This window comes from Myotis lucifugus, unplaced genomic scaffold (genome assembly GCF_000147115.1).
Source record: "Myotis lucifugus unplaced genomic scaffold, Myoluc2.0 scaffold_21, whole genome shotgun sequence".
Taxonomy (NCBI): Eukaryota; Metazoa; Chordata; class Mammalia; order Chiroptera; family Vespertilionidae; genus Myotis; species Myotis lucifugus.
The window spans coordinates 9090453-9110346 of NW_005871069.1; positions in this window are offsets into that span (position 1 = coordinate 9090453).

Sequence of the window (19894 nt, forward strand, 5' to 3'; positions counted from 1 at the left end):
GGGGCAGCGCCCCAACCCCCTGATTGGCCCTGCTCTGTGAGTGACAGGGGGCAGCACCCCAACCCCCTGATTGGCCCTGCTCTGTGCATCACAGGGGGTGGTACCGCAACCTCCCTATTGACCCTGCCTTGAGTGTGACAGGGGGCGGTGCCCCAACCCCCCAATCAGCCCTACCCTGAGCATGACTGAGGGTGGCATCGCAACCTCCCAATCCGCCCTGCTCTGTGCATGACAGGGGGCAGCGCCCCAACTCCCCAATCAGCCCTGCTCTGAGCCCAACCAGGGGCTGCACCTAGGGATTGGGCCTGCCCTCTGCCACCCCGGAGCAGGCCTAAGCCAGCAGGTCGTTATCTCCCGAGGGGTCCCAGACTGCGAGAGGGCACAGGCCGGGCTGAGGGACCCCCCCTCCCCCCCCCGAGTGCACAAATTTTTGTGCACCGGGCCTCTAGTCTACACTAATAAAAGAGAAAAATGGTAATTGGCGTACGACCGCTACCCTTCCCATTGGCTAATCAGCGTATCCTTATGCAAATTAACTGTCAGCCAAGATGGCGGCCGGCAGCCAGGCAGCTGGAAGCGAACATGACTGTAGACTCCAACGTTCCCCGCCTGACTTGCCGGCCTCTGAGCTGGCAGTTTGAAACATTCTAACAAATATAGCCGGCTGGGATCTCAGAGCTGAAGTTATACATTGTTTCGATTATAGAACGGCAAACAAACCAGCAGAGGAAGCCTCAGAGCTAGAGCCAGAGCTAAAGCTGGCCCAGAAGAAAAAAAAAAAAGAAAAAAGGAGCGGTTGGGAGCTTCAGTCAAAACCGCCAGCCTGAAAGCAGCCCTCAGCCCCTCACCCAGACTGGCCAGGCACCCCAGTGGGGACCCCCACCCTGAAGGTGTGTGACCAGCTGCAAACAGCCATCATCCCCTCATCCAGGCTGGCCAGGCACCCCAGTGGGGAACCCCACCCTGAAGGGTGTGTGACCAGCTGCAAACAGCCATCATCTCCTCATCCAGGCTGGCCAGGCACCCCAGTGGGGACCCCCACCCTGATCCAGGACACCCTTCAGGGCAAACCAGCCGGCCCCCAGGCCTCTATCCTATATAGTAAAAGGGTAATATGCCTCCCAGCACCGGGATCAGCGGAGCCGCGAGGCCTCCTGGCACCAGATCAGCGTGACAGGGGGCAGCGCCCAAACCCCCTGATCGCCCTGCAGCTCTGTGTGTGACAGGGTGTGGCATCCCAACCCCCTGATCGGCCCTGCTCTGTGTGTGACAGGGGGTGGCGCCCCAACCCCCCCCCTCCACGGGCCCTGCTCTGTGTGTGAAGGGGTAGAGCCATAACCTCCCCATTGGCCCTGCCCTGAGTGTGACAGTGGCAGCGCCCCAACCCCCTGATCGGCCCTGCTCTGTGAGTGACAGGGGGTGGCGCCGCAACCTCCCCATTGACCCTGCCTTGAGTGTGATAGGGGGTGGTACCCCAACCCCCCAATTAGCCCTACCCTGAGCGTGACTGAGGGTGGCATCGCAACCTACCAATCCGCCCTGCTCTGTGCATGACAGGGGGCGGCGCCCCAACTCCCCAATCAGCCCTGCTCTGAGCCCGACCAGGGGCTGCACCTAGGGATTGGGCGTGCCCTCTGCCACCCAGGAGCAGGCCTAAGCCAGCAGGTCGTTATCTCCTGAGGGGTCCCAGACTGCGAGAGGGCACAGGCCGGGCTGAGGGACCCCCCCTTTCCCCCCTCCGAGTGCACAAATTTTTGTGCACCGGGCCTCTAGTCCTATCTAATAAAAGAGAAACATGTAAATTAACCATCCCTCCACTAGGCTCACCAGCCAATCAGAGTGAGTATTCAAATTAACCCAACAAATATGGCGGAGGCTGGAGCCGGGATACTTGTGTCGCAGCCACGGCTAGACAGAGAAGTCCGGCTCCAGTGCCTGAAGCTGGCTTCACCCAGGAGATGAAGAAGCTGCCTGCCCGGTGATCTCAGGCCACAGCCAGCCATAGAAGCCACCTGCCCCGTGATCCCAGGCCGCAGCCAGCCAGAGAAGCCACCCACACTGCATCCCAGGGGACACAGAGAAGCCGCCCACCTGCAGTCCAGGCGCCAGCACCTTCAGCGGGCTGCGACCCAGGAGAAGGACAAGCCACCCGCCCCGAGGTCCCAGGCTACAGCCACTCAGAGAAGCTGCCAGCCCTGTGGTCCAGGGCGCCAGTGCCTGTGGCCCGGGAGATAGGTTCCCTCTTCTCCTACTGCAGTCATTACTTCAATATTCCCCTTCTGAGTTTCTCTCCTGTGCTGCAACCCAACTCCACTTTTCATCGGAAGGATACAGAACAGAGAGAGCAGTGTTAAAGCTTACATTTTTAAGCCGGTAAGGTTGGTACTTAAACATATAAATGGAAAACTAGAGTCCTTAAGGTAACAAAGGTTACAAAGGGAGGGGACAGGGACAGGACATGACATATTATATCCTGCAATCCATATGGGGACTGAAAACTTTGCAATGATGACAATTAGTGAAGATATGAATCAACTAAAATAGTTGACAGGGACAATTCTTCCATCTTTGAAAATATCTACATCAAGTCTGTTTAAATAGATTTTCACCTGCATAATATAACACATTCTGACAAGACCACCACCACCACCAATGTGGTCAGTGTTGTGCCAATCAATGTTTAACAACTGGCTCTCAATCAAAGAAAACAAAACTCTGATTTATACTATCGGCCAATTTCTGTGGCATAAATTCTCCATCCATGGCTGATTTCAGCTGCTAATGTGATGACACTAAATGCAGAGCTGAGGAGAAACATGCAGTAATACACTATTCCACCAGAAAGACCCAAAAGATATAAATAGTGTCAAGAGTCAGAACAGTAAAGTGTAGTAAATAATTGAGGAGTGATGAATTTAGAGTACTATTACCTTTGGTTTTAAGGTAATTTATTCACTTTTAAGATTATATAATTTAATTTTTAGTAATGACCATGTTTAACAACCAGCTTACAAAATTCCTGAAAATTTGTGAGCCAGTAAGAGCAGGTTCCAGCACAATACTGAGTGGAGTGTAATGGTTAAATGGCATGGCTCATGGATTTGAAACAAGACTCGGCCACTTTCAGGTTTTACTGGTCAAGTTACCTGATCTCTCTATCCCTCAAGGTTCTCATCTGTGTAATTATAGTACCTACTGTATACAGTTGTTGCAAAGATAAAATGAAATCTGTGTATGACACAGCACAGTACCTGAAACAATAATTCACTCAATTTGTTATAAACTGTTACTGCCTCAAAACGTTGTTGACAAAATTACTCATGCTGAAAGAATGAAATTTTATTGATGAGAAAAATGCCTTATTTTGCGATCTACATGGAGACAGTCAATTTTACTTCCTAAGCAGTAGATGGTAATCTACTACTAGAAACTGCAAGGGGGAAAATGGCCTCAATCAACATGATTGAGGCAATGTATTATTAGCTGGATCATAAAGCAGAGAGGATGCCATACATCTGTTTAGGAGCAGCGGTTCTGGATTGTGAGAGGGATGTCCAACTGCTGGTTATCCCCCAAGGGGTCCCAAATTGGAGAGGGTGCAGGCTGGGCTGAGGGACACACACCCCCCCTGCGGTGATACATCTGCAGTAAGAGGCTTCACCTCAGGTATTAATTCTGATCAACTAAGCATCAGACTTAAGATGAATGGTGAGAATGATTCTGAAGCTGCTTCTAGACTTAGCAGGAATAGAACTTTAATACATAAGCAACAGTTACTATGGTTAATGATGGCAAGAAAAAACACACCATGATCTTTACTAATAAAAGGGTAATATGCTAATTAGACCGCACATCTTCTGGACGACCATTCGCACATCCTTCCTGACAAAGCCGGGACTGGGCAAAGCCACCTGCCAGCAGTCCTGAGCACCAGTGCCTGCGGCTGGCTGCAGCCCGTGAGACGGAGAAGCCGCCCACCCTGTGGTCCCGGGCGCCAGCACCTGCGGCTGCAGCCTGTGTGAAGCCAACTGCCCACCATCCCCTGAGGCTGCAGCCGGCCTGGGCAAAGCCGGCCCAGGTCCCATGTGCCTATGGCTGACCAGAGGGAGGGAAGCCAGATCCCAGGTGCCTGTGGTCGGCTGGAGGAGGGAATCCTGGGTCCCGGGTGCAGAGCTGAGGCAGAGATGGTTAGTGGCAATCAAGCCAGCAGGGGAGCAGTTAGGGATGATCAGGCTGGCAGGCAGAAGCAGTTAGGGGCAATCAGGCAGGCAGGTGAGCGGTTAGGAGCCAGCAGTTCTGAATTGTGAGAGGGATGTCTGACTGCTGGTTATCCCCCGAGGGGTCCCAAATTGGAGAGGGTGCAGGCCGGACTGAGGGACACCCACCCCCCCCACCCCCCTCCCCCATGCACAAATTTTGTGCACCGAAACACTGGTATAGTTAATAATATTGTAATAATATGTATGGTATCAGGTGGGTACTAGATTTATTGGGGTGGTTACTTCATAAGGTATATAAATGTCTAATCAGTATGTTGTACATCTAAAACTAATATAATGTTGTATGCCAACTGTAATTGAAAAATAAAAAAAATTTAAAGAAATGCAAGTTATAGCAATTCTTGTATATTCATGAAATAGGCCACTTAATAAATTTTATTTTTGTGTTTATAAAAATGTGGTCTAAATATACTACAGAATGGACCTGGAGAGCATGGCACCGAATGAAAGCAGCCTGGCAGGGAAGGCCACCTTCACGCAATATTTCACAGGTGTTGCCTCAATCCAGTTTTTAAGTCCCTTTGTTCATTTGTGGGCAGTTGGCTAAGCCTCCACCCCAAATACTTCCCTTTCAGGCTTTGACACTCCTGGGTTGTAATAAACACATTCCTAACTGCCATAGGCCCCACGTTATCTAATACCCAGGGGTGGCTAGTCTTCCCTGGACACACAGAATTATTCAAAATATCCAATTCCCAGGAAACACAAAAACCTAGCTGATCCTATCCTTCTTGTCCTACTACATATGCCTCCTTCTCTCGTTCCTCCTACAGCTTTCTGTTACCTGTTCCCAGGTGCAACACCCTGCATGGCCTTGATAGACAACCTTCTCTCATTTGAAGCTGTTAGTAATAAAACTTCTGCTTTTCATCTATCCAGTGTCTTTTTGTTGTTTTCTGTCATCCAAAGAATTTATAATCATACCTAATATCATATAATCATAAAAGAGCCACAGAATAAGAAACAGTATAAACACAAAAATCAGATTTATGGCTGCCAGGGGCTCTGAGGAGGGAGAGTGAGGAATGACAAGGGGGCTTCCATTTGGGGTAATGAACAAGTTCTGCAGCTAGAGAGTAGTGACAGTTGTATAACACCATGAATTACCTAATACCCTTTAGGTAATTTAAATACTTTAAAATTAATAAATGGGCCCTGGCCAGGTAGTTCAGTTGGTTAGAGTGCTGTCCCAATACACAGGTTGTGTGGGGTCAATGCCTGGTCAGGGTACATACAAGAATCAACCAATGAATGCAGGAATAGGTGGAACAACAGATTGCTCTCTCTGTCTCTCTCTCTTTCTTTCTCTCACTCTCTCTGTCTCTCTCTCTCTTCTTCTCTCTATAAAAAATTATTTAAATAGCACATTTTTATATGTATTTTACCACAAAAAAAGAGCAAGGTAAAAAATAAAAGAAGGCAGGGTCTTTAAAAAAGAGACTGCATGTGTATGTTTTAAAATATATTTCCTGTGAGTGCAAAGAAAACAGTCTTATCAACTTCTCTGAGTGTGTGCGTCCTAACAAAAATACATAACACTCCGACATCAACAGAATGGCTAACACTGAAACCCAGCCAGACAAATGGGCATGTGGAGTAACCTGACTTCTCATAATGGTGTTAGAGGGAGTGTAAGATGGCACAGCCACCTGAAAAATTCTAACAGTTTCTTATGAAACTACATATGTGACCCACAATTCCATTTCTAGCTATTGACACAAGATAGGGAAAGCAAATGTCCACAGAAAGACTCCCACAGGAACATTCATAGCAGCTTTATTCCTAAAAGCCCTGAATGGGAAAGAGCTAGCTGTCTCTCTTTTGGAGAATAGCACACAAGCTATGTTCCTCACACAATGGACCACTATTCAGACATGGAGAAACTCACAACAACGTGGACGAGTCCCGAAACCTTATACTGAGTAAAGAAACCTTGCATAAGGAGCACATGCTGCATTTTTCTATTGATGCAAAGTTCTAGAACTTGCAAATTAAGTTTTGGTAAAAAAAAAAAATTTTTCAGAATAATGAATGCCTCTGGCCTTGAGGTTGGGGAGCATGTTGAAGAAGGTATGAGGGAATTTTCTGCATGTGATGCTCATGCCATGTCTTGGCAATGACTTGGGTGCCAGACCTCATGGATGGTACACTGAGGGCTGTGCAGTTCACTTTATGTGAATTGCACCTCTAAAGAAAAAAAGAAAATCATAAAAATATTGAATTCTGTTAAATGATATGTATACTGAAGTATTTGGGGGAAAGTGTATTGACTCCTATAACTTACTTTGAAATGCATACAAGAATAAGTTGGAGCCCTAGCTGGTTTGGCTCAATGGATAGAGCGTGGGCCTGTGGACTGAAGGGTCCCAGTTTCAATTCTGGCCAAGGGCACATGCCTGGGTTTCGGGCTCAATCCCCAGTAGGGGGAGTGCAGGAGGCAGCTAATCAATGGTTCTCTCTCATTGTTAATGTTTCTATCTCTCCTTCTTCCTTCCTCTCTAAAATCAATAAAATATATTTTTTAAAAAGAATAAGTTGGATTATTAAATGGAAAGAGAGATGGATAGAGGGATGGATATATATATAATAAGTAAGAATAGTAAAGTATTAATTGTAGAATCTAGGTGGTGCATATATGGATGTTCATTGTAATTGTTTTTACCTTTCATGTGTGTTTAGAATAAAATGTAGATGGCCCTGGCCGGTTTGGCTCAGTGGATAGAGCGTCGGCCTGCAGACTGAAAGGTCCCGGGTTCAGTTCCGGTCAAGGGCATATACCTTGGTTGCCGGCACATCCCCAGTAGGAGGTGTGTAGGAGGCAGCTGATTGATGTTTCTCTCTCATCGATGTTTCTAACTCTCTATCCCTCTCCCTTCCTCTTTATAAAAAAAAAATCAATAAAATATATTTTAAAAAAATGTAGATGGAAAATTAAAATACACATTATCAAACCTACCCTTCTTATTGTTTGGAATCTTAAAATGTGACAAGATACTCAGACAGATATAATTTTTTAATAAGCCAAGTACCCCAAATTCTAAGAACTGTTTTTCTCTGTCAAAAATCTCAGTAATCACTCTGAGCAGCAACAAAGCTTCTGGGACAGTCTTGGCTGCGCTGCCTTTTTGACAGCAAGGCCAAAGGTTGAGCGCCAAAAGTTTAGAAGCTTCCTAGTGTCAATTGCTAAGCTTTGATAGCCAATTACACTGTGGACAGATGAAACTCTAATTTGGAAGAAGAAATTCTTTATTGCCTGAGAGTAACCACTCTGCAATGTCAGTCTTAATTTCCCTTTCCAGCTGATACTTAACCATGGTCTTCTTTCTACCCTGTCACCCACTGATATTATCATTCTTGAGAATGAGCACAGGGCACTGAGCAGCTGTTTGCTCATGATGCCATAGTGGTATGCAATAGAAGGTGACCACATAAAAGAAGTGTGATTGGCCCTAGCTGGTTTGGCTCAGTGGATAGAGCATCGGCCTGCGGACTCAAGGGTCCCAGGTTCGATTCCCGTCAAGGGCATGTACCTGGGTTGCAGGCACATCCCCAGTAGGGGGCATGCAAGAGGCAGCTGAATCGATGTTTCTCTCTCATCGATGTTTCTAACTGGCTATCCCTCTCCTTCTCCCTTCCTCTCTGTAAAAAAATCAATAAAATATATTTAAAAAAAAAAAAAAGAAGAAGTGTGATTGGAACAGCAGCACAGCTTCTGGCTTCTGGACCTGGCTCTGCTGCTACACAGGTGTGTGACCTTGGGCAAGTCACTAAAGGCCTCTGCGCCCCCTTGGACTAATCTCTGCAGAGGAGGAAGCAGGCTGAGAGGTTCTTCAAGGTAAATCCCAGCCCTAAGACTCAGCTGCCACATTTAAAAAATACAAATTTCCAGATATCTGATTTGGTTATTGTACATTTCTCAAAAATGTAATGTTTCTCCTTTACTTTACTTTATTAGTTTTTATTCTTATCAAAGTTAAACATTGTCAACCATTAAAGATTTGAGGCTGTAAAATAAAGTAAAAGACTATTTTGGGGTCTTAAAGGATTTGAATATGACAGACAAGATTTAGGTCGCAACCCAAACTGTGCTGCTCTTCAGAGAACAGAGAAAGGCAGGGTTTCTTAAGTTAAAACCCACAAAGTTTGTAACAAAGGAAATTTCTCTTATTGGCTGTCTATCTAGCATGGAGCTCAAAAAGGATTGGCCAGGTCCAAGCGGTGAGATTCTGAGGTAAGTGAGTTCCAGGATGTGTCCCTATGGTCAGTACAGAAGTCCAAGAGTTCAAACCTTATGTAGGTCCTCGATGCACATGGAGGACACTGCATGGTGAACAGATTGGCTCCTGTCAGGATGAAGCGTGCAGATGTTCTGGTTACCATAGTGAGCAGGAAGCAAAGTTCAGAATGTGGTCTCACAGCTGGTTCAAAAGTTTGTAAGTTATATAAATGTCTAACCACTATGCTGTACACCTGAATCTGATACAGTATTATATGTTGACTGTAATTGAAAAATTAAAAGATTTTTAAAATTAATTTTTTAAAACAAGTTCATAGGTGGGATGAACATAAGGGAATCTCTTTGTGACCTCTGGGCTCCATTTAGTTCCCTTGACATAAATGACTTCATCAGGCAACTTCCATCTACAACACACATGAAGTTTACAGTCAATTACTCAACAACGGTTATTATGACAAACAGCAGCCAACCCATCCCCACATTTGTTCCTCTTCAGAGGTACTTTAAAGTAAGTTGTTTTTGAAACCTGCAGAAAAGTTGAAAGAACAGTAATCAGGTATTCGTCCTCAAATCCTCATCTAAAGGGCTGTTGTTGGCATCTCATCCCACAAATGCCATCTTTTTCTACATTCCTTTATGCCAGACCCTCTGAAAGGGGGTAGCAGATATGACAACACTTCCGCATGAATCTTCCAAGAATAAAACATCTGCAAACTACAACATCATTGCCATCCCTGGGGAAAGGACACTAATTCAGGAACACCGTCCACGTGAAAGATGCCCATCGATACTAATAAAAAGGTAATATGCAAATTGGTCAGGACTCCGTCACAGTAACGACCGGACTGGTGGGCAGGAACTTGCAGTTGGGGATGGGGGCAGGGACTTGCAGCGTTGGGGACACAATGGCAGCTGCCGCTCGCTCAGGGCCGGCCCTGGGCAAGCGGCAGCGGGGACAAGGGCGGAGGGTGGCCTGGACTCCCCACAAGGCAGCGGCGGCGGCTGTGAGCGCTCCCGCTTGCCCAGAAGGACCACAGGTTCCTTCTCCGTGTGAGAACCCTGTGGTCGCTTTCCGGGAAAACTCCCCCACTGCCGGCAAAGGCACGTGAGGAAAAGTCCGGCCCCCAAGCTCAAAGGGGGGGGGGCGGGGGGGGGGGGGTTCAAGGCAGTTGCAAGGTCCTTCCTGACAAAGCGGACCAGCAGGGGTGAAGCCGCCCCGCAGTTGTTTATTCGCCACCTGCAGTTGTTTGCGGGCGCACGTGGGTGTTATTTTTAAATGGAATGTAGTGCTGGCTGTGTGGGAGAGTGGTGGGAGCTTGGAGCCTCCGCTCTAGCTGGGGGACATGGCGGGGCCCACACCGCATCCTGAGGGCACTGTTTGCTGGCCATCGAGGCTGTCCCCACTGCGGGCTTCTGGCTCAGTCCAAAGCTTGGGTTGCAAAGCTGGATAGTGAGTTTCATGCAGTCCAAGCCTTGGTGTAGATTACAAGTTCCCACCAGGGAACATTGTCTTCTCTAAGCCCGGGCTCCACTCCTTCATTCACATTCCGGGAACAAAGCCACCTGCTTCTCTTCGACTTGGAAGCCATGCCAGGCCAGACTGCATGGCCAATGGTTCTGGAGCAGATTTCACACGCTCACAACTCACTAACACAAAACACCCTGGCCGCAGGTGGACTCTCATCATCCTGCGTGGTTTGTGCCCTCACTCTCTTGCTCTGAGTGTCCCCAGTCCATGTGTGCCTGTCCGTCTCTCTGGCTTACAGTTCTGTCCATGTACAAATGTGCTTCTGTTGCTTCGGGTTATCTTCAAAAGCGGACCGCTGGAAAAGCAGCGTCTGACTGCTTTCTGGGGTTGCTCCTCTGTGTGCAGCTCCACTCCTCTCATTGTGGGTCTGTCCGCTGAAAAGCCCGGAGTTTGCATTTGGTTTACAGCCTGGTGGTGCAGACCCTGATGCAAAACAACTGTCAGCTTCAAGTGCCCATGGGGTGGGGGTAGGGATAGAGAGAGCTATATTACCTGGAATCTATTGTTCAGCTCTGAGGATAATCGGGAGGCTTTGCACCTTGATACCGCATAAAATCCAAAGATCTCTCAGTGGCTTTGTTTCCAATACTTTAACACACTGTAAAATAAATCCATTCTTTTTCTTCTCTAAATCTAAACAACCTTTTGTCATTAAAGTGAAGACGTAGAAATAATGTGTTTACACTGGCTGGGCTCTTGGCCATTAGATTTTCACTAAAACATGTGTCCGTTTTCAGAATGCATATCCCAAGGGCGTTCCAAAAAAAAATGAAAGAGTTCAAGGTTCAGTTCAAGGTTGACCCTCTTGGTAAGGAATGGGGGTGAGGGGCATAATACAGGCATTTCTCTCCAAGAGCTTACAGTCTTAGTTGGAGGGAATAAGACATGCAGTGTTAAGAAGTTCAGTATTTCAAGAGTTAAAAACAGTACAAGACAAATACAAGAGGTCATATAGTATTAGGCAAGTTTCAAATGAATGGAGGTTCAATATTTCAAATGGCAGTGGCTATAAATGTTCAACTTGGTAAATGTGCATCTTACCCAAAGAACTTACCATTGTAATTTGACCCGATGGCAAACCGTTGAAAACTCAAAGTGCCCGAGTCATTTATTGCCTTCACTATCTGATAAGCGTAGACAGAGAAACCCCCCGAAGGCTGGGTGCCTTTGAAGCCCTAGCAAAGGTCGGAGCTAGGCGCCACCTCTGTTTGTCCAGACAGTGGTAGCTGAAACTACTCTCCCATTTATTATTATGTAAATCCTTGCTGATGGGCTAGTCTGCCTGTTAATGGGGTCACCTGCCTAAGGGCTATGCTATGAGTGCATCCCAGATCAATAAAAGCTTGGTGAGACCTAAGCACAAGGAGGAAGTCCTTCGGGACTTGCCCGCCTGGTCCCCCAATATTGCAAAATTATCTCGTGTCTTTTTCTCTCATTTGTTGTGCGGCTCCACTTTCAGATACCGAACCCTACTCCACGCAGAACGTGGAGGGAGTGTTATTTGACATCTGGTGCCCGACGGGTAATCTGGAAGTGCAGGCCTCGCTGGAGCGGGAAAAGGAAGTTTTCACCGAAAAGGTGTGGAAAACTCACCGAAAAAAGGTGAGGGGGATTCTACCGCATGCAATGCCCAGGATCACCTACAGAAGCCTGGGTCTGTAAGTAAACTGGGAACGTTTTCTTAACCAGGCTAACAAACGGGGCAGGATTTGGCTTTAAAAAAGTAGATTCGGCTTTAAAAAGGTATATTTGGCTTTTAAAAACTAAGAAACTTTATTATAGGCTTTTGATTTGCATGTTTAAAGTGTTAAAATTTTAGAAGGTAATCTTTTACAGTTTTTGCATGTTATTATAGAACATAACCTTTGTTTTTCTTGAAAAAGGTACTCTTTTAGATCAGGCTGAAAAAAATAGTGCCATGGTCATCTTAATGTGTTTTCTTGTCCAAATTAAAATCTTAATTTGTAGTTGGAATCTATCTGTAATAAGGAATGAAACCCCGCTGCCGAATCTCTCTCTGGTTCGGAGAGATTCAAAGGTGGCAGGAGAGGGCAGAGCTGTAAGCTCTCCTACAATGAGATTACTTAATGTTTTATTTAAAAATTACCGGAGAACATCTTATGACAACCAAACTTTGGCTAAGATTACCTTGGGTGCTAGCCATGACTTTAGAAAGCGAAATAGGAAAAAATTTAAAATGTCTTCTTCTATTAAGCATGACTTTGGTAACAAATACGCCATCTAAGTCATTTGCTAAAACTTCCCCCAAAGTAGGATGTAGGGGAAAGGAAAAGGGAGCACATGGCGATCCTATATGGATGCCTCCTCCCCAGTATTCAAATTTAAAATCTCCTTCTCGTAATTGAAAAGTTTTACAAAATTTAAAAAATGCGTCTGGGATTTCTGTTCACGTGTAAAGAGAAAACCTGGCTTGAAACTAATGCGCGCACTGTCCGATTTTGGACATTTAGATAGAGTTTTAAGCTAACAGTCTCTTTACAGCTGTACAAAATAAAACCCAAGACTGATTATTTCCTAAGGAAAATGGCGAATTTGACCCAAGGTAGAAATTCTAGCAACAAGATTGGTATTTTTCCATAATAATGTTAATGAAGCCTATTCCAAAGCTAACTTTAAGACCTCTAAAAGGAAAATCAGTAAAATTGTCTCTGTTACAAAAATTTGCTAAAGTAAATGCCTCAAAATAATTGAATTTGAATCTCAAATTATTAAAATCTCTTATTAAAATCTAAGTAGCCCGCTAAAAAACCGGCCCTTTGTTAATTGAAAAGGCTGGCCAAAACATTTCTAATGAGAAAAGGGGCTAGTAGTTGCTTCCTGCCTGTAGCAAATTCTTAAAGAATGTGGTCAATTTACATCTGATTGGTCCAGGGTTGGCCAAACCTGTTCTTCCAGGGAAAACAGCCCCCCCTTTCTCCCCCAGGCCAATTTTGAAACTTCCCACCGGCAAGCAAGGGGCAGGAAACCACGTAGCTACAACCTTGTTTCTTGACCTTCCCCAGAGGAAAAAATTATGGTCGTTTTAAAATCAAAGGCTGGGCCAGGCCTGCCTTGCCAGCCTCAAGTGTGGTTTTCCAAAGCTGCTGTGAAATTTAAGACCTTGGAGTTTATACCTGGGTATCTTGAAGTGACATAATACTGAATTAAATAAGATCTAAGTGTGCTTCATACAAAATCTAAAGGACAGAATTAAATCTGTTGGTTGATTATGTCTTGCATTTTTGAAATTTATTCTTAAAAATGTTACTGATTGAGAAATGCTGAATATTTGACTTGCCAGCTAAAAGTTTTAAGATTCGGATTGAATTGGGAAAAATTGTATAATTATGATAGCTAAATGCCTAAAAAAGTAAAAATTTATCTTTAAGAAAATTTTTGTTTTTTCTGAAATAATTAGAATTCAAAATATGTTGCTTATTGGTCTGATTAAAAAAGAGGATTAATTTTATGATCTCAACCGAAATTTTTAATATAAAAACCAGTTTAAATTTAATTGCAAAGAACAATGTAGACAGTCACCACTTTGGGCCTGGGCCGCATGACTTGGCAGCCGCCATGTCAGCCACATGACTTGCCACGCCCCTGGGGCCGCCATCTTGAAACAGCAAAGGCCCCTCCCTCTGAATGTCTTCTCACTGAGGCAGGATGGAATTTCAGGGGTGGAGCTTTAAGGCGGAATTTTTCTACAGGAAGTGCTTCTAATCTCTTAAATCTAGAAAACCCAGCTTTCCTTAAACTAAGGACAATTAAAGGTTATATGTTCCCTCCCTAAACAAAAGTTAAATAGCTTATGTCAAAGCATTAAAAGGGACTGATAACAGTAATCCAATTTCTGTGACCCCAGATAAAATTTTAAAACCAGTTTAAATTTTAATTGATATCTCTTGATAATTATATGAAGTATATAATTTTTAAATTATATATATATATATATATATTTGATGGTCTTTCAAGTTGGATTTCAAAACTATAACCAAGGAATGACTTTGAGAACTTTCACGGGCCCTGAAATGTTTTCGAAAGTTTATTCTCTCTTTTTAAAGGATTTTTTAATTTAGCTAAATTTAATATATTTGAAATCACATGGAAAGCTTTATCAAATAAAAATTAACAAATATATTTTAAGTTTTTGCCTCTGAGAAAGGGCAAAACAATTTATTTTGTTTAATATTTCTTAAAATACAGCAGTGGAATTTTAAGATGTAATTTGAAATAACAAAAGCTCCTTGCTGCTGCATTTTAAATTAGGCTGGAGGTGGGGCAGCGTTTACCCCTAGTAAATCAGAAGTTTACTAAATACTAAATTTACTTGCTTCGCTTTGCCTTTTTAAAAAATACTTAAATTACTAATCTTTGTAAGCAATTGAATCCTAGTAAAGTAAATTCTTCTATAAAGGTTACTGAAGGCTTCCCATGATTCCTCTATATATGCAAATAAGCCAAAGGGTATACTCTTTAAAAATATAATTACTAACATTTACAGATTGTTGTTAAAATATTAAATCCGACAATAATTAGTCACCATAAATAAAATAATCACTTGAAATATATAACTTTGGGACAGTATTTGTTAAAATCTCAAAAGGCAACCATGTTCCTTACATTTGTTGCTTGTGTGAGAAAGAAAGCTGTCTGGAAGGAAATAAAAAGAGGTTTCCTTCAGATGTCTAACTAAAATTAAAAATCAATATATTGGGCCTCAAAAGCTAAATTAAATAATTTGTGTTTTGCCTCCTTAAACAAAGTTTATGTAAATTTACCTAAAGACTAATACCAGAAATTTAATTAATGTCATTTACTGTCCATAACTTAGGACAAGTAAAGTTAAAAGAATAAATGTTATTTCAAACTGACTTAAATTGGCAAATTGGGCTAAGTGGATATTCAGGGGAACTTAGCTGTCACTTATTAAAAGATAAACTTTTACAATTTTTATATAAGACCTCCATCATTATACCAAAAAATACTACACAGGAACCAATTCCTGGAGCTTTAACTGTTTTTACTGATGGGTCATCAAATGGGAAAGCTGCCTATCATACTATAAATTCTGACCGAGTCATATTGACCAGTCATACTTCTGTGCAAAGAATTGAATTAAAAGCTATTAAGGCTGCGTTGCAAGATTTCCAACAGCCTATTAATATAATTTCTGATTCCTCTTATGCTTCGGGCCTAGTAAGTAGAATTGAAACTGCCCGGTTGAAATGGTTTAGTGACCAAAGTTTATTCTTACCATTTAAGCAGGTTCAGCAGATTGTGCAGCAGAGAAAATAGCCTTTTTATATCACTCACATCAGGGCTCACAGCGTATTACCTGGCCCATTAACTAAGGGAAATGCACGTGCTGATCAATTGGTTGCTTTATTAAAAGAGGCTTCAGAGTCTCATCAGCTTTTACCTCAGCCTGCTAAAATGTTGTCCAAACAATTCTCAATCTCTCGACAGAAAGCAAAACAGATTATGAAGGAATGTCCCAGTTGCATGTTACATCTACCTCAAGGACCTAACACAGGAGTCAACCCTAGAGGTTTGCTAAGGGACCATATCTGGCAAATGGATGTAACACATTATACTCCTTTTGGACGTCTTGGGGCATTACATGTCTCTGTAGATACTTTTTCAAAGGTCCTATGGGCCACTGTATCTGCAGGAGAGACGGCAAAACAGGTTATTAATCATTGCCTAGCTGCTTTTGCCATCATGGGAATTCCAAAGATTATTAAAACTGATAATGGACCTACTTATACAAGCTGTCGATTCCAGGAATTTTGTAAAAAGTGGAAAATTCAGCACATTACGGGAATACCATATAATTCCCAAGGACAGGCCATTATTGAACGTCAACACCAAAGACTGAAATCTCAATTGGAAAAACAAAAAGGGGGGATGATGTAGAAATCACCTGCGGGTAGGCTGCATCAAGCCTTAATTACTCTAAATTTTTTCACTTGTGATGCTGATGGAAAGACACCTATGGAGCTACATTGGTGTCAGAATAAAACAAAAGAAAATGGTCTAGTTAAATGGAAGGATCCCAAATCTGGTTTATGGAAGGGACCTGACCCTTATTAACTTTTGGCAGAGGGTACGCTTGTATATTCCCAGAGAATTTTTCCAAACCCGTATGGATTCCTGCTAGAAATATTAAACTGCATCAGGAATCTAGCCAGACTGAAGATCTTGCGCCTGGAGCCATAACATGTAGCTGTAAACAATCAACTACCTCAGCCACAGAGAGCAGCGACTCCAAGCAGTCCACTGAAGATGAGGAGCAGAAGGAAGACAAACCAGACAACCAACAGCCCAGAGACCACCTGGGGCACGGTAAAGGGAAGTATGGTAACAATCCTTTCAGGTAAAAGAAGGCACATTTTTCTTTACCTGGGAAGGACAGCATAGCTATCCCAAGGTCAGAGGGCTCCAGATAACTTGTCAACTCAATGCTCTGGAGACCCAGAACTGTAATTTAGATAGCATACTGTCTCTGCTTCTGTAAATTTCTTCTCTTTTTTTTTTGAAAACTAGGTTCCTCATTCCAAACCTTGAGTTTAAAATTAAGTTGTCATGACCTAGAGCAAAGAATATTCTTACATGGTATTATTCTACAAAGTTTTATTAATAATTTTTGATGCTTTACAACAGTATATTGTGCATTTATCCCAAACAAATTTACAAATGAATTTGAATGTTTTAAGAAAGGATTTATTCCCTCCTGGGAAGGCACTTAAGCATTCTGTATTGACCTCTCTTGACCTTTTTTTTTTGCCAAAAGGATTCCAATTGTCTACAGCTGTTATCTAGGCTCTCCGTTCAAACTGAGATCATGAAAAGCTGGTACCATGGATCTGTCTCTGGCCCAATGGCGTAAGCTGGGCCCTCTCTGGAGAAGAAACCTGGGTTCCCTATGATCAATGCCAGGGCCTCGCCAGCAGGCGAGGGGATCCAAAGGCAGGTGCTGGGCATGGAGGCCAGAGGGACATAGGCTATCAAGGAGACAGAACTGAACCTCACATCACCCTACTTGGCCCAGAGATGGCTGGTAGTCAACAACGGGTAAGACTCCACAGGGTGGGGTGACCTAAGACAGGCACAGCCGGGGGCCAGTAGGAGAAAACTTGGGGTGCAACGAAGGTGGGGCACAGATCCTCACCCCCCCAATGGTGCAGGGGCTTGAACACTCGCCCCTTCTGAGGAAGGTCTCCTGTCCCCATGGCTGCTTCTTGCTTCCCATCCCAGCCCAAATCAGGAACCAAAAGAAAGAAGAGACTTGGTGCAGCTGAAATCAGAATCCAGATAAATGGAGGCTTGGCTAACAGACCCTATGTCTAAATCTAGCCTAACAAACAGGAATGCTTAAGCCTCCTCAAGGACGTAAAGTGATCCTTTTCATTAATATTTACAGTGTAAATTAAGTTTATTGTTAAAATATTAAATTTGACAGCAAAATAGTTTTCAAATTAATTAAATTTGGCTAATTTGAAATAAGTAATTGTTCAAAAGGTATTAACAAAAATTTTCATTTCGTGGTAAACATGCTATGAACCTAAAGCATGTTCAGGTTCATTTTTTTGTGCAAAAAATTAATATTTAAAGCTATCTAGACTGCATTATAAAATTTCCAAAAGCCTTCTAATTAAATAAAAAAAGGGGGGGGGGATAGTGGAAAAATATAGTGGAAAAATGCCATGTAAGGAAATAGATCCTGTAACTAAATTACATTTAGAGAAAAAATTTTTTTCGTTTATAATGCTAATAGCAAGACACCCAGAAAAAACACACATGATGCCAGGGTAAGCCAGGGAAAGATCATTTTAAAGAAAAGACCCCAAGTAAGGTTTTTTCCTTTAACCTTTGGTCGAGAATATGTTTGTATACTTTCAGAGAAGAGCTACAAGACCATGTGGATTCCTGTAACAACGGATCCCAGAAAGCCAGCCACAAAGGCAGTTCAGAGATGGAGATGGTGGAAGACGCCTTGCCATGCTAGCAGTCAGCAGCTGTGCGTCGCTGCAGCGTGCCCAGGACCAGACCAGAAAGGACCGGACCTGCATTTTCCACCATCCAGAACCAACATTTCATTGCTGGCATGTACACATGAACTTTTGGACATTGAAACTTGGACTCAGAACTTTTGGACATTGAAATTGGGACTTGATTATTTTTTAAAGAAAAAATAAGGGGGAGATGCTGGAGTCCATTTATTGCCTTCACTATCTGATAAGCGTAGACAGAGAAACCCCCCGAAGGCTGGGTGCCTTTGAAGCCCTAGCAAAGGTCGGAGCTAGGCGCCACCTCTGTTTGTCCAGACAGTGGTAGCTGAAACTACTCTCCCATTTATTATTATGTAAATCCTTGCTGATGGGCTAGTCTGCCTGTTAATGGGGTCACCTGCCTAAGGGCTATGCTATGAGTGCATCCCAGATCAATAAAAGCTTGGTGAGACCTAAGCACAAGGAGGAAGTCCTTCGGGACTTGCCCGCCTGGTCCCCCAATATTGCAAAATTATCTCGTGTCTTTTTCTCTCATTTGTTGTGCGGCTCCACTTTCAGATACCGAACCCTACTCCACGCAGAACGTGGAGGGAGTGTTACTCGACATCAAAGGTTGAATCTTAGTAATTGTTCTCTTTTATCCTAAAATTGCTTTGATTTTAAAGGCCTCCTTGATCCTTTTCCAAACCCCTAAACCGTTACTCCGCTCACCCCCAAGTTTTTAGTATACGAAAGCTGAGTAAGTTAAGGTTGTTGGTCAAAAAGTAATGCCATCATGACCTTTGAGGTAGAATTTTTGGTCAGACTCCCCCCACTTTCTTTTTATACCGTTTATTTCTACAAATTAAGGTGGTAATTATCCACTCTGTTTTGTAAATTCAGTTACTGGAGGAACACAAATTTTTTTTAATGTTTCACCTAAATAAGCCGAGTAGATTCCAGAGCCCAAATACTAGGGACTGAGCATTCTGCCTGTCAGCAAAATGTTCATTTAACCTCTTGGGTTGGCTTTTATGTCTGTCTCAGCAATGAAGACAGGAAACGAAAATACTGTATACACCTCCAGACAAATACAGTGTGGGACAAAAGTAGACTTACAGTTGTTTATATGGAAAGTAATACAGTAATTAATATATATCTACACTAATAAAAGAGAAACATGGTAATTGGCGTACGACCGCTACCCTTCCCATTGGCTAATCAGCATATCCTTATGCAAATTAACTGTCAGCCAAGATGGCGGCCAGCAGCCAGGTAGCTGGAAGCGAACATGAGGCTTGCTTGCTCCAGGGACTGCAGACTGCAACGTTCCCCGCCTGACTTGCCGGCCTCTGAGTTGCAACTCTAAGAAACTATGTACTATGTTGCAAATAAGAAGCTAAACAAAACTCCAGAAAAAAGCTTTCAGCCAGCCGGGATCTCAGAGCTGGAGTTATACATTGTTTCGATTATAGCAGCGAAAGCCTCAGAGCTAGAGCCAGAGCTAAAACTGGCCCAGAATAAAAAAAAAAAAAAAAAAGAAGAAAGAAAAAAAGGAGTGGTTGGGAGCTTCAGTCAATTGCCAGCCTGAAAGCAGCCCTCAGCTCCTCACCCAGACTGGCCAGGCACCCCAGTGGGGACCCCCACCCTGATCCAGGACACCCTTCAGGGCAAACCAGCCGGCCCCCAGGCCTCTATCCTATATAGTAAAAGGGTAACATGCCTCCCAGCACCGGGATCAGCGGAGCCGCGAGGCCTCCTGGCACCGGATCAGTGTGACAGGGGGCAGCGCCCAAACCCCCTGATCGCCCTGCGGCTCTGTGTGTGACAGGGTGCGGTGCCCCAACTCCCCCCC